Below are 12,065 nucleotides of genomic sequence, written 5' to 3'. Positions count from 1 at the left end.
GTTTCTCTGATGAGCTCAAGAAAAAACATTGAATTAATTTACTTAGAGGAGCCCAGTGATGAAGTAGGCTAGTGTTTCAGTCATTCAGAACTAAGACCAAAACCTTTATTATCAAAATGTTCAAGTCTTATGAAAAGAAAGAATAGCTTGTTTATATTGGAAATGCTCAAGTATTTTATATATATTATATCTACATATATGATTTTACATATTTTATGTAAATATATACTTTATACATAATATATATTTTAAAACATTCCCTGGCAATTATTTGGCATGTATTATCATTCAAATACAAATCGAGCTTCCTTTAAAATTACAGCCTATACCTTGCATTTGTGAAAAGTAGTCGTGAACCTGCCAGCTTACCTCTAGTGACCAGCTCAGGGTGGTGGTTTTTATCATGTTACAGAAATCATTAATCAGCTCTTTGCACGTAAATTTCTATCCTTTTTTGTGGGAGTGTTAAGGGACGGGATTTGCAGGAGTTAACCTTTTAACAGTTAGAAATTAAATGGGAATAAACTTTGGCCAATAAACAGTGAATGGCGACTTAAGGCATCAAAGTTGGAATTAAATTCATGGTGCTGTAAAATAGTAACCTCATTGAGGATCAAAGTCATGCTTTTTTACCCAGCGCGTCTTTGTGACAAACACATTATGTCAGCTCCACTAGCTCATTTGTCTGCTGCAGTTCCACTTTATCAGGCTGGAGTAAAAGAATTGATGTGTCTGGATAGATAAAGTAAATGGGAACTCAGGACTCATTCCAATATGCTGCACTTTGATATATTCTGCAAACCTGAGAGCAGCTGCTGTAACACTAGTTACTGTTTGTATTTAAATATTGTACATTAGAAGACCTTTGAAAAGGTGTTTTATAATGTTCTTTTTTTTTTTTTCTTTTTAGCACCTATTGGCTTTCAGATTGTTCTTTTTTCTTTCATTTCTTTATTGTGTTCACAAATATTTTTCAAAGCCTGCTCTTTTGGAAACTTTTGTGTCATTACCAAGTCAGATAAAACACGATTCTTTACAAAGTACTAATGGAAATGTAATTTTAAATTGTGAGGGTGACTTGCCTTTGCTTTCTGTCCTCGTCCTTTACAATATTGAATAGGGCTCTCATGAATTAGTAAGATTTATTTTTCTAAAATTTTTTCTTTCTAAATCTCTGAACCACTGATTTAATTCTAAAGTGCTACCAAATTTATCATAATAAATTTATCTTCTTTAACTTTAGGTCAAGAGTCAATATAAATGTATTTTTATATACAATTAAATTTTGACATAAAAGAAATTATTTACATCAAAATAAAAAGCTTTACTGTTTTATTATGTGGACTAATGAAACAAAAATGCCACCAAAAATTACAGATAATAAAACCATATCTGTCTCAAATGATCAAACCAAAACAGGTGCTCAAATGCAGATATTGACATTGAATTGCTGTGGTTTTATAGTTTTGGACTGAAGATAGTGTTAAGATTATAGGTCAGGGTACAATGAGGAAAAAGAATATTTTTGATAATAAATAAATTTCTGAAAATTATGTATTCGTATACTTTGTCTTTAAAACTTATTTTACATAACTAAATTAAGGAATTATCGAGAATATTACTTAGAAAATTGAAACCCAAAATGTGCTGGTTTCATTACTCGGATGCTTTAATTCATTTATTCAGTTTTTTGATTTATCTCAATAAATGCCCTGTTCTTTCTGTGACACATAGTTAAAACTCTTGATTTAGAATTATAGTGCAAGAATATAATCATGAAACTTGGCAGTGAGGCTGAGCTGGGACTGCAGTCGGTGCCTGTTAAAGACATCGGCAGAGAGGTGGGGGAGGCCGTTGCAACGGGGTGAGGCCTGAGTGGCTAAAACGACCCACGGATCTCGCTTTTACCAATACATTTAGGAGGAACTGAATCAGCTACTGATAACTCCACTGATTATGGGCTTTCTTGGGCCGCCTTTATGAAGAACAGGAGACAAGATGAGCAGCTCTTATCCCTGAAGAGGAACCTGATCCCGATGGAAACATCCTGATGGAAAACGCGGTGTTGGGATGAGAGACTGATGAAGTGGCAGCTTGGCCACAAGTCATTCAATATCATCTGCGTGCTTCGAAGGCGCAATCGTCAGACGGATTTTTATGTATGAAAAGAATATGAGTGATACAAAATGGCTAACATGGGGTCTATTTCTGTTGATTCTTCAATCATATATCAATTAACATCTATATTTAGAATGCAGTAGACTTTTTGAAAGCATACATGAGAAAGGAAAATATATTCACTGCTCTCCTTGCAAATACGCATGGTGGTCCATTTGATGTTTATTGCAGATGTAATTGCCAGAATATTTTAATACAAAGGAGAAACCAGTGTGAAAGAATGCAGAAAAAGTGAACATGGATGTATAATATATCCATGCAAAATAAGTATATTTAAAAAGTTCACTTTAACATCAGCCATTTCATTATGATGCACTTATGAGCTTTGAGTTTTTTTAATAATAAAATGCGTAGGCTCGACATTTTTTTAAAATTATACTTTTGAAAACTTATGTACAGAGATGGCTCTTAGCATGTGCAGCAAATAAAATGAACATTTAAAGTAAGCAGGAAATGACAAAAATGTCAAATGTGACTAATACATACATATCTACACACTATTACACTCAAATGAAACCATAAAGTTTCTCATCCTAGCAACCAAAAAGGTCATTCTTTGGAGGATTATTTGAAGAGCATCTTCATTCCTAGATATCTGTTTATATAAAGCATAATGATGAAGAAAACAGAAGCAAAATCAAAAGAAATTGTATTCAAATGCTACAAGAACCATAAAGTTTTCATGTTACTGAAGCTACGGTTAAGTTGAGCTTATGAAGGGGCAAAATATAGAATTTGATCAGTAGTAGAAATGAGGATGTTTGAGAGCAAAAAGGAAAGAGAAGGGAAGACAAAGGAGGGTGTTATTTAGGATGTGTGCAGTGTAGACACCATGTGGCTCTGCTTTCAGCGGCTCCAAATGTCATGCCATTGTTCAGTGTGTTCAAAATGCCATATATGCCGCAAGGTTTGTTCAGTGACATTTTCTAAGTTATATCAGCAGGGAAGAACTATATAGAGTGTCATGGGCCCTACGGGGTGTGGTCCTGTGAAATGCAAGTGCACACTTTCAGCGATGTCATCGAAACCATGGATGTCAGCCGGTCTGCCTTCTAAATGCCTCCCTCGACACAGCGGGAGTTCATGAGAAATCCTCCCCATTTACTGAACCTCCGTCTTGCAATTGGCCAGAGCCGATTCCTTTGCAATACAAATATATTACGTGGTCTGCATTTGATGACTTGAACTTGTATTACCAGGTGGCCAAAGGCATGCAGAACCTGCTTCAAGCCTTAATGTGAAAACCGCTCAAGTGGGGTGACTGCAGGCTGGAGTATGAATATTCTGGTCTGAGCGTCCTGAACCTGGAGACCTGGTCTGAACCCTCCCGCTGAGAGTCTGAGTGCCTCCAGGCCTGCCACTTAATCCCTAGGAGTCTCAGTTTCTCTACCTGTAAAGTGAGAATGCTGGGCTGATCTTGACAGGCGGTTTAAGTTCTAAAGTTCCCTGAGACCTGAGAAAGAGGTGCCTTAATTTCTCCCTCATGGAACCTGATTTCTAGAAAAGAACAATTGAGAATTCTAAAATCTGTTACGGCTGATGAGAAATAATAAGGGTGATTTAGCTGCCTCTTGGGATGTAAAGGTCTCAGGTAGCCCTTTGAAATAGAAATCCTTAGAGTTTGAAATAGCTAATATATTTTTTACTTTCTCTGTGGCAGAAATTTGCATAGTTTGTCATATTTAAGTTTCATAAGAGCCCCAGAAGATAACAAAAATTGGTTCCATTTTACAGATGACAGATGTGAAGCTTAAAGAATTACAGAACTAATTGGCGTGGATCCAAGCTGACGTGATTGCCACTACATTATTGTCCCTGGGAAAGGCAGAAAGACATGTTTTGAGTGCCTACGATGTGTCAGGTACTATGTTATGTCATCATTTACCCATTATTCTGAACGAAAAGCAAATTTTTCTCATCAATATCTGAGGGGTTAAATCAGGTGTTGGCTAACTGCAGCTTATAGGCCAAATCTGGCCCACCTCCTGTTTTGTAAATAAAGTTTTATTGGAACATCACTATGCTCATTCATTTACATATTCTCTCTGACTTCTTTCAAGCTACAACAGCTGATTTGTATAGTTATGACAGAGACAGGACTGTCCACGAAACCTAATGTATTTATTTTCTGGACCTATACAGAAAATGTTTGATCACTGAGTTAAATTAATTCTTTAGGAACAATAGACATGATTATCACAGAAGTCAAAGGCACTACTTTGGTAGCCTTATTGCAACCTAGAAACTCTCAAAAGAGAAAAACCAAGTGATGAATAACATAGGCAATGAAATAATAAGTGTAGCTATTAAATTAATGTGAATCATTTTTCCATGTGGCTCAAAACTGAATCTGAAAGCAATTCAAGAAAAAGTTCTAAAAATGTTTTAAGCAATGACGTCATTATTGAAATACTGAATAAGTTATTTATGTTTTTTAATTACAAGTTTTATAAGAAGTTTTTATTTGGTTATTATAATTGAATGAAGATGTTTACTTTGAAGGAAAACATATTTATTTGTGTAATTTCTGGTAGGCTATTTTTTTGAAATGCATGTCATTCTCAGGCTTCTTTTATCAGAATTATTCCTGGTAGGACGGGTAACATGAGAAGATAAATATACATGTAAGATGTTAAAATTCTCTTAATCTCTGAAAACTGTTTCATTACGGCTTGATGCATTTTCCATTGCACATGAGAAAGCACGAAGTAAAATGTGAGCCAACTCTAAACAAAATCGTTAAATGTGTGTCTTCCCAACCTTCTGTCAGGCCTCTCTGATTGCCATTGTGCTCCAAATCTGCTTTCTCTTCTCTGAATTATTTTCCTCTTGCTTCCTGGGACCCAGAGCTCCCCATTTCTAACTTTACCAACATCTCCCCAAGCCTTAGACCTGTTGCCTTCAAGTTTGCTCAGTGAAAACGTATGAGGATTGTTTCATCTTCGCAGGAGACTATGAACATCTAATGATCGCACGGTCTTCTGTATAATTTCCACTTTCAGCTTCTAAAGCGTACTCACCCAGCAACAGCCAGCCGTTTATTTTTTTGTTGTGCTTAGAACAGGTGCTAAGCACTGTTCTCAGTGCCTCATGTACGTTAATTTACTCATCCCTCACAATCACTTGTGCATGGTTAGTTACTATTCTTATTCCCATTTTATCGATGAGGTGACTGGGCACGGGGTGGTCACCAAGTCAGCAGTCAGCAGCGTGGGAGAATCTTCTCCAGGCGGATCCAGCCTGTGCTCTCTATAACCACACTGCTGCCTCTCCCCCTGCACTAAATAGATGTCTTGACCTATTAGTCTGTAGACTGCCCTGCGAGGAAAGTGGGCGGGACAAGTGGATTTATTTCCTGACTGACAGAGGGGTGAGGTGACTTTACCTGCGCCATAGCTAGAAAATGGCAGCTCTAGAATGGGAGCCAAAACCTTCTTTTTCTTAAAACAGAGTCATTACTTCCTTTTAGGAAATAATGAAACAAACACATTCTTCTTGAGATGATAATGCTTTGTAAATTGTTAGGTGTTTTTTTGAATAATTTTAATATAGTGGGTGAAAACTGGAAAAAAATGGCTGACTCGAGAGTAAATCTCTAATAGAGTTACTTTAGGTAACATTTAATTGAAGACAAAGTTTTAGCTAAAGAGATTGGGCATTTCTTAAAGCAGTATGGCAGGTAAGTGGCTATCTGGACTTCATTGTGCAAATTAGGAAATAGCTATAGATAATTGTACTAGCATCACCTCAGGCACCTTCAGGATTTGTGGAATTATCTATTTAGCATCCTGAAAGGGTACTGACATCCATCAGCTCAACTCAATCCCCAGAATGTACGAGCAGTAATTAACTGAAGGACTACACAAAGTTACCGAAGACTAAATCGCTTAAAAGATGCCAGCAGTGAATACAAGCTGACACCTACGAAAGCTGTCTGTGACTAATCAAAAGGCTTTATCAGTGGCTTGCTATCGTGATTTAGCAATGTGTGCCTTGTATTGAAACCTAAATGATGTAATAATTATGTCTAGCAATGAAATATAAGGGCAACTGGTGAGATTGAGGGAAGGAAGAAATCTCATTTCTTTTCTGCCTCAAACTAACTTTTTAAATAGACATAGTTCATTTCAAGCTTAAAATGAATTCAGAACAAATGAGAATATGGTTAAAGCAATTTTCCTTTTAGTCAAAAACAACTAAAGCGTTTGAGACAGGTGGTTGTCCAGAGTTTGGCAAATTCCAGCAAAAGCTAAATGCCCTGAACGATCAGGCATTGGTGTTGACAGAGGTGTCCATGATAAAGGCTGGAAAGGCATCCACTGTGAGTGGTGCCACAAAACCTTTTGAGGCAATAGATGGGACGAAACAGACTGGATTGTGATCCAGTACAATCAGTACAATGGCCTCTTTTTTCGTTGAGAAAAGAAAAACCAAATTTATATCCAGTTTTAAACGAGAAATATATATCTGGTTTTGGAAGAATAGTGGCAACTTGGCCACGTATGAAGAAAAATCAATGGAGAAATCATCTGCAGGAGCCATTTCAAGGAATGTCAGTTACATTGTGGCTTCCATTGTCATCACAAACCCGGGAGGAGACCTGTACCAAGAGATGACCTCCGTGACCCATAAAATCCTAACAATTTGGAAGAAAAATAATTCTTTTCAACTATCATCAATTTTTAATACCTAAATGAAGCATTTTTTTCAAACTCTTCTGTTTCCCAAAATAAGGATTCTATGCTGACTCAACATACACATTCACATCAAAAATGTTTGAAAAAACAAAGCATATATTTTCTCTGGGCAAGGCAGTATGATATTTTTCACCTCTTCTATTTTATTCTAATATGCTATCTTTTCATTTGCAAAACTAGTTTTCACCTATAAAATTGATTTAACACCTCAATAATGATTCTCAAACACAGTTTGGAAAACAGCAAACTGAAGCCTATCTTCTCAAGTCTGTAAATATAGTTTCAGCTATAGAATTTCAGTGATACAAATATCAATGCACAAAATCAAGTTTGTCTTTTAAAAAATCAAACTTATTTGAGATTCCTTATAATACCAAATCCCATTTTCATTAAGTTCATTTGAAGAGATATTTTATAATGAGCTATATATTTTATGATAAATTAAGTCTAAGTAAAGAAAATAAAGTATTGGTCTAGAAAGTATTATATCATTGAAGTATTACAAATAGTAGAGAAACTTTCTGAATGTTTAGATCTTGAGAAACTTTTTTCAAAAATATTAGTCTTGCTGTAAGAGAAGTATTAGATTCAAAGAAAAAGGAAGGAAGGAAGGAAGGAAGGAAGGAAGGAAGGAAGGAAGGAAGGAAGGAAGGAAGGAAGGGAGAGAAGAAGGGAGGGAGGGAAATGCCTGTTAATGGGCAAAATATTTCTTTTACAAATTCTGCAAAATCTTTCTCTTTCAAGAACTCTGATACAAAACAAATGAAACAGTGATGATCTAGAACTTGCTAAATTATTACTTTTTTTAAATTTTGGTGCATACTCTATCTTTCTAGAATGAAAGATGTCTGTTCACTATAACTTGTACATGCAAAGCGCAGTAAGGTATTCTTATCGATCTAGTTGGAAGACCACCCTAAGTGGACAGTGACTTCAAAGGGTCAGGGACCATATTTAATGTATCTCTGTATCACCATCACTTAGCACTGGGTCTTTCACATAGCAGCTACTCAACAAGAGTTTAAGTAAGTAAATCTGTTCTATTTATTATCTTACGATGACCTATATCCTAAAAAACAACTGGGCAGCAGACTCATGAGTTGGTACTTGGGAGGGTGAGAAACCTTAGCCATCTCAATTCAGTTATTTGGTTGAGTTAGTTACAAAGTCTTAAAAAAACAAAGCCTCTACATTTTGTTTTCTGATATGCTTAACTATGTCTACAGGACATCTGTAGAAAACTCTTTGGAAATATATATTTTTTTAATCACTAATTGAGAAACATGCTGTATTACAAAGTTCTATCATCCCATACTATTACCATCAGAAAAGACTTTAAGAATAAGGATTGTCTGAGATTCAGTGGTTTCTTGTGTATGGTCATCCGTATAATAAAACCGCATAAATAGTTTTTACAGGTGATACAGATACAGTGGTTATAGCTGTTTTTTTTTTTTTAAAAGATTAACAGTTTTAAAGTCTACTTATCATTCTCTCAATATATTGTCCTTGTACTTCCATCTCAACATCTTTGAATATGCTATATTATCAGTCATAAACTTTCTCTCAACTTGTGACCTTGACTTATTGGCATTCAGTCTATTCTACAATGTCCGTCTCATTTATTACATCTTCAAAGAAGACTGTCATGAATTTCTCACATGATGTCATCTCTTTTTTGTATTGACAGCATTTATAATTTTCTCTCATATACTATGGCATCATTTGTACAATATTTCTTTTTCCCTACTAGAGTCTAAGGCTTTGTGACTTACGCGACCTCATATAATATCCTCAGGGTTTTACTCCAGTAGTCCACCACAGCGTTTGGCACACAGTCAATTTCCAGCCATTAAGCATCATTCATTCCTACTTCTAGGCAGTATGGCCAGGTCTGTGTTTTCACCTTGAGCTTACATAAGCACTCCTCTCTCCAAGCACCTTGCCTCCTCCTCTTCCCTCGACCTGACCCTCCCTTACGCCTGCTTTCTTTGGGGCTGAGAACTCACCATACTTTTTCTTGCTTAGTCTTTTTCTCTGTCTAGAATTACATCCTTGTGACCTGGCCCTTTTGCCTATGGAACTCCCATTTCTTCTGTGGACCTTATGGGAAAGGCTACTTTTTTCAGGGAGAGTGGCTGTGGTTCCATAGTACCTGCTCTGAGACTAGGTTGAGTTTCCTTATAGCTGTAGATAGGATTCCTTGAATTTATCCTTTATATCACCTAGGATTACTAGTTTGATGTCAGCCTTTTCTAAGAGAGTGTTAGCTTCCTAAGGGCAAGAGCTGTTCTGTCTCATTCACTGTTTTACTGTTTTATCTTTAAAATGCTGAGCTGAGCAGGCCACACAGGAGATGTTCAGCAAGTATTTCTTGAACGAATGAATGAGTGACAATGTCCCATTGGGAGAGAGGAATGGTTACACTTGATTCCTGAGACAATTGAGTTTATTTTGGCTTCCTTGACCCATCCCCCCAAAAATCGAATAAGCATTTGATGAATACTTACTATTTGCCAAGCAGCGAAGTACTGTGTGATGTGCTAAGAAAGATACAATGATGAGTAAGGTAGGATCCATTTCTTACAGAAGCACCAATTTAGGCATTTTGGGGCTCTCATGGCACTTGACTTAATCATGAATGAATGCATATTTGAAATGTATGTTATAAAATTCAACCAATATATACCTAGTAAAATATAAAATAAGAAAACCTAAATGAATATTTGGGGTGTTTTAATCCTGATTTTTAAGAACCAATATATCTCTGTCAAACCTAGTAACTTAGACTTAATTTTCCACTTTTATTTGATTTTCAGGTATCTGTCTTGTTAACAGAAACTGAAAATGGCTTACTTTTAATTCTACCCTAGGTATATTGGTCGTAGAGAAAGAGGCAGCTCAATGTGATGGAATAATCATGAGCCCACAGTAAATGGCCTGCGAGGAAAACCTTTATCTCTTCCACATTACTTTTAACATCTGCATGATTATTAGATGAGACTAGATGAGCTTTAAGATCTCACAAACAGTCTCACTGTCCATGAGTCTTAGTGTCCAGTCCATAGAGAACTTAACTGTAATAATTCTTTCAGTGGGTTCTAGATTGTTTATCCAAAAGCCGGGTTATATATTTGAGGGTTGATTGTATAATAGTTGAACCAGAAGTCATTTGCAGGCTATAAAATTTCCAATTAGAATCAGAACATTTCTGTATCCACCAGAAAGCTTGTCTGGATGAAATCAAGCTTTCATTTGTGATTAAAATCAGTAACTCCTTTAAATATAGATTTATGTAAATAATAAATTGCCAAATTATTACTTAGTTTTACAGAACCTTTACCCATGCTTAACATTTAGGCCCCATTATTTTTAATAACTGTTCCTGTGATGCTGATTGCAATCCTCCCCAGAAACATGAATTAAAATTAGCTGCCCCAACAGTATTTTTAATATCTTTAATTTAAACTGTAACCCTAAACTATAAAGATTAAAGGAAATCGTTATTAATTCATAGTTGTTTTTTTTTATTTTGGTTTGCTTTTTCCTCTCCCCAGCTTTCGTTCCACGTGTTTTGTCTCGTTCTGTTACATCTTGCATCTGTTTTTCAGTTTATTGCTCTGGTGATAAATTTTAATTTATATTTATTTTTTATATCCAGGGTATTTATTCTATTTGTACCCACTGACTCACAGGCCAGGATGGTGATTGTTATACAGTAGTTTACTTTTAAAAGAAATAGGACTGCTCAAGCAGCTAATACGGGAAGATGTATCACCAGCCTGAATAATTGTGACAACCATAGACCGTATCAGTGTCTGTTTGTTTGCACAATACCCTCCTGCATTAAGAAAGCCGTCCCAGCTGTCCTGGGCTCTGGAGTCACCCATTTCATCACTTGACACTGCGGCAGATGTTATGGATTGATAACAGACTTCACTTCATTCACTCCACATCTAAGATTACCTCTGGAAAAAAAATCTAATACATTATAACCCTCCCGGCCATTTGTTAAAAAAAAAAAAAAGTGTGGGGGGGGGATGAGCAATTTATTCCCGTTTTTAGCATTAAATTGTTTCTTTTTCCCTCTTTGAATGCACATACTATTTTAAAATGGCCATTTAACATATTCATTGCATGGTTTTCTGTAGGCAAGAAAATTAGTGAAGGACAAGAATGGAATGATTTAATTAAATTAGAACTAGATCAGATTTAGTGTTGATGACTCATATTCCCATTGTGTAAGGAAGATGCTGTTTGCCTTTCATGATAGAGATATGCACTGCATTCACAGGTTTGTTAGAAATAAGTGCTTAAGTTTTTCTCTGAAAAACTGAAAAAGAAGAGCTCAGTCTGGGATTTAAAAGGAGGTATAAAATCTGTATTAAGTTGATCAGATTTCTTAGCTAAACAGAAGATTCTCCTCTTTAGTTGAGGAAATTCAAGGAGTCCTATAAATGTAACACAAATAGGATTGACCATTGCTCAAAGATCACTCAGTGAAACGGTCTGAGAAGTGGGTGTTTGCACCAGACAAAGAGATTTCATGGAAAAATGTAGATACAAATGAATAAAAATCCGCAATGGTCCTGTTTTCTGGAAGTGAAAAACACTTCGTGCATGAACAACGTGACTCGTTCAGGCTGTAGAAGAGCATGTAACTGAAGTGCGTTTCACGATGAAATGTGGCGGGAGGGGGTAGGTGGGTCAAGGACACCACATTTAATCCCAGTCTTGAACTTCTATGCAGAGGCCTCGCGTTTGCATTCTACACTCGTTCACTCATTGCCACCATCCTTTCACATCTATTTCTGACTTAAATTAGCTCCTCAGAGGCAACTGTTATTCTGTGACTTCAGAATAACACACAACACCACCCAGAGGCAAGGTCAGCATTCCCAGAGCTCAGAATACTGAAGCCAGGAGAGAAAAGAAAGGGAATGGAGAATTGACTTCATTTGACAAGACAGGATCTGTTAAGATGAATATTCTTTCTCGGGTGCACAGCATCTTAAAGTTCATAGGGTTCTTTGGTGTTTATTATGTCATTTTTGCTTTGATCCTTTAAAAGAAAGGGAATGGAGAATTGACTTCATTTGACAGGACAGGATCTGTTAAGATGAATATTCTTTCTCAGGTGCACAGCATCTTAAAGTTCACAGGGTTCTTTCGTGTTTATGTCATTTTTGC

Source organism: Pteropus alecto, unplaced genomic scaffold (genome assembly GCF_000325575.1).
Source record: "Pteropus alecto unplaced genomic scaffold, ASM32557v1 scaffold11, whole genome shotgun sequence".
NCBI classification, from domain to species: Eukaryota; Metazoa; Chordata; class Mammalia; order Chiroptera; family Pteropodidae; genus Pteropus; species Pteropus alecto.
Note: the sequence above shows the minus strand (reverse complement) of the source record.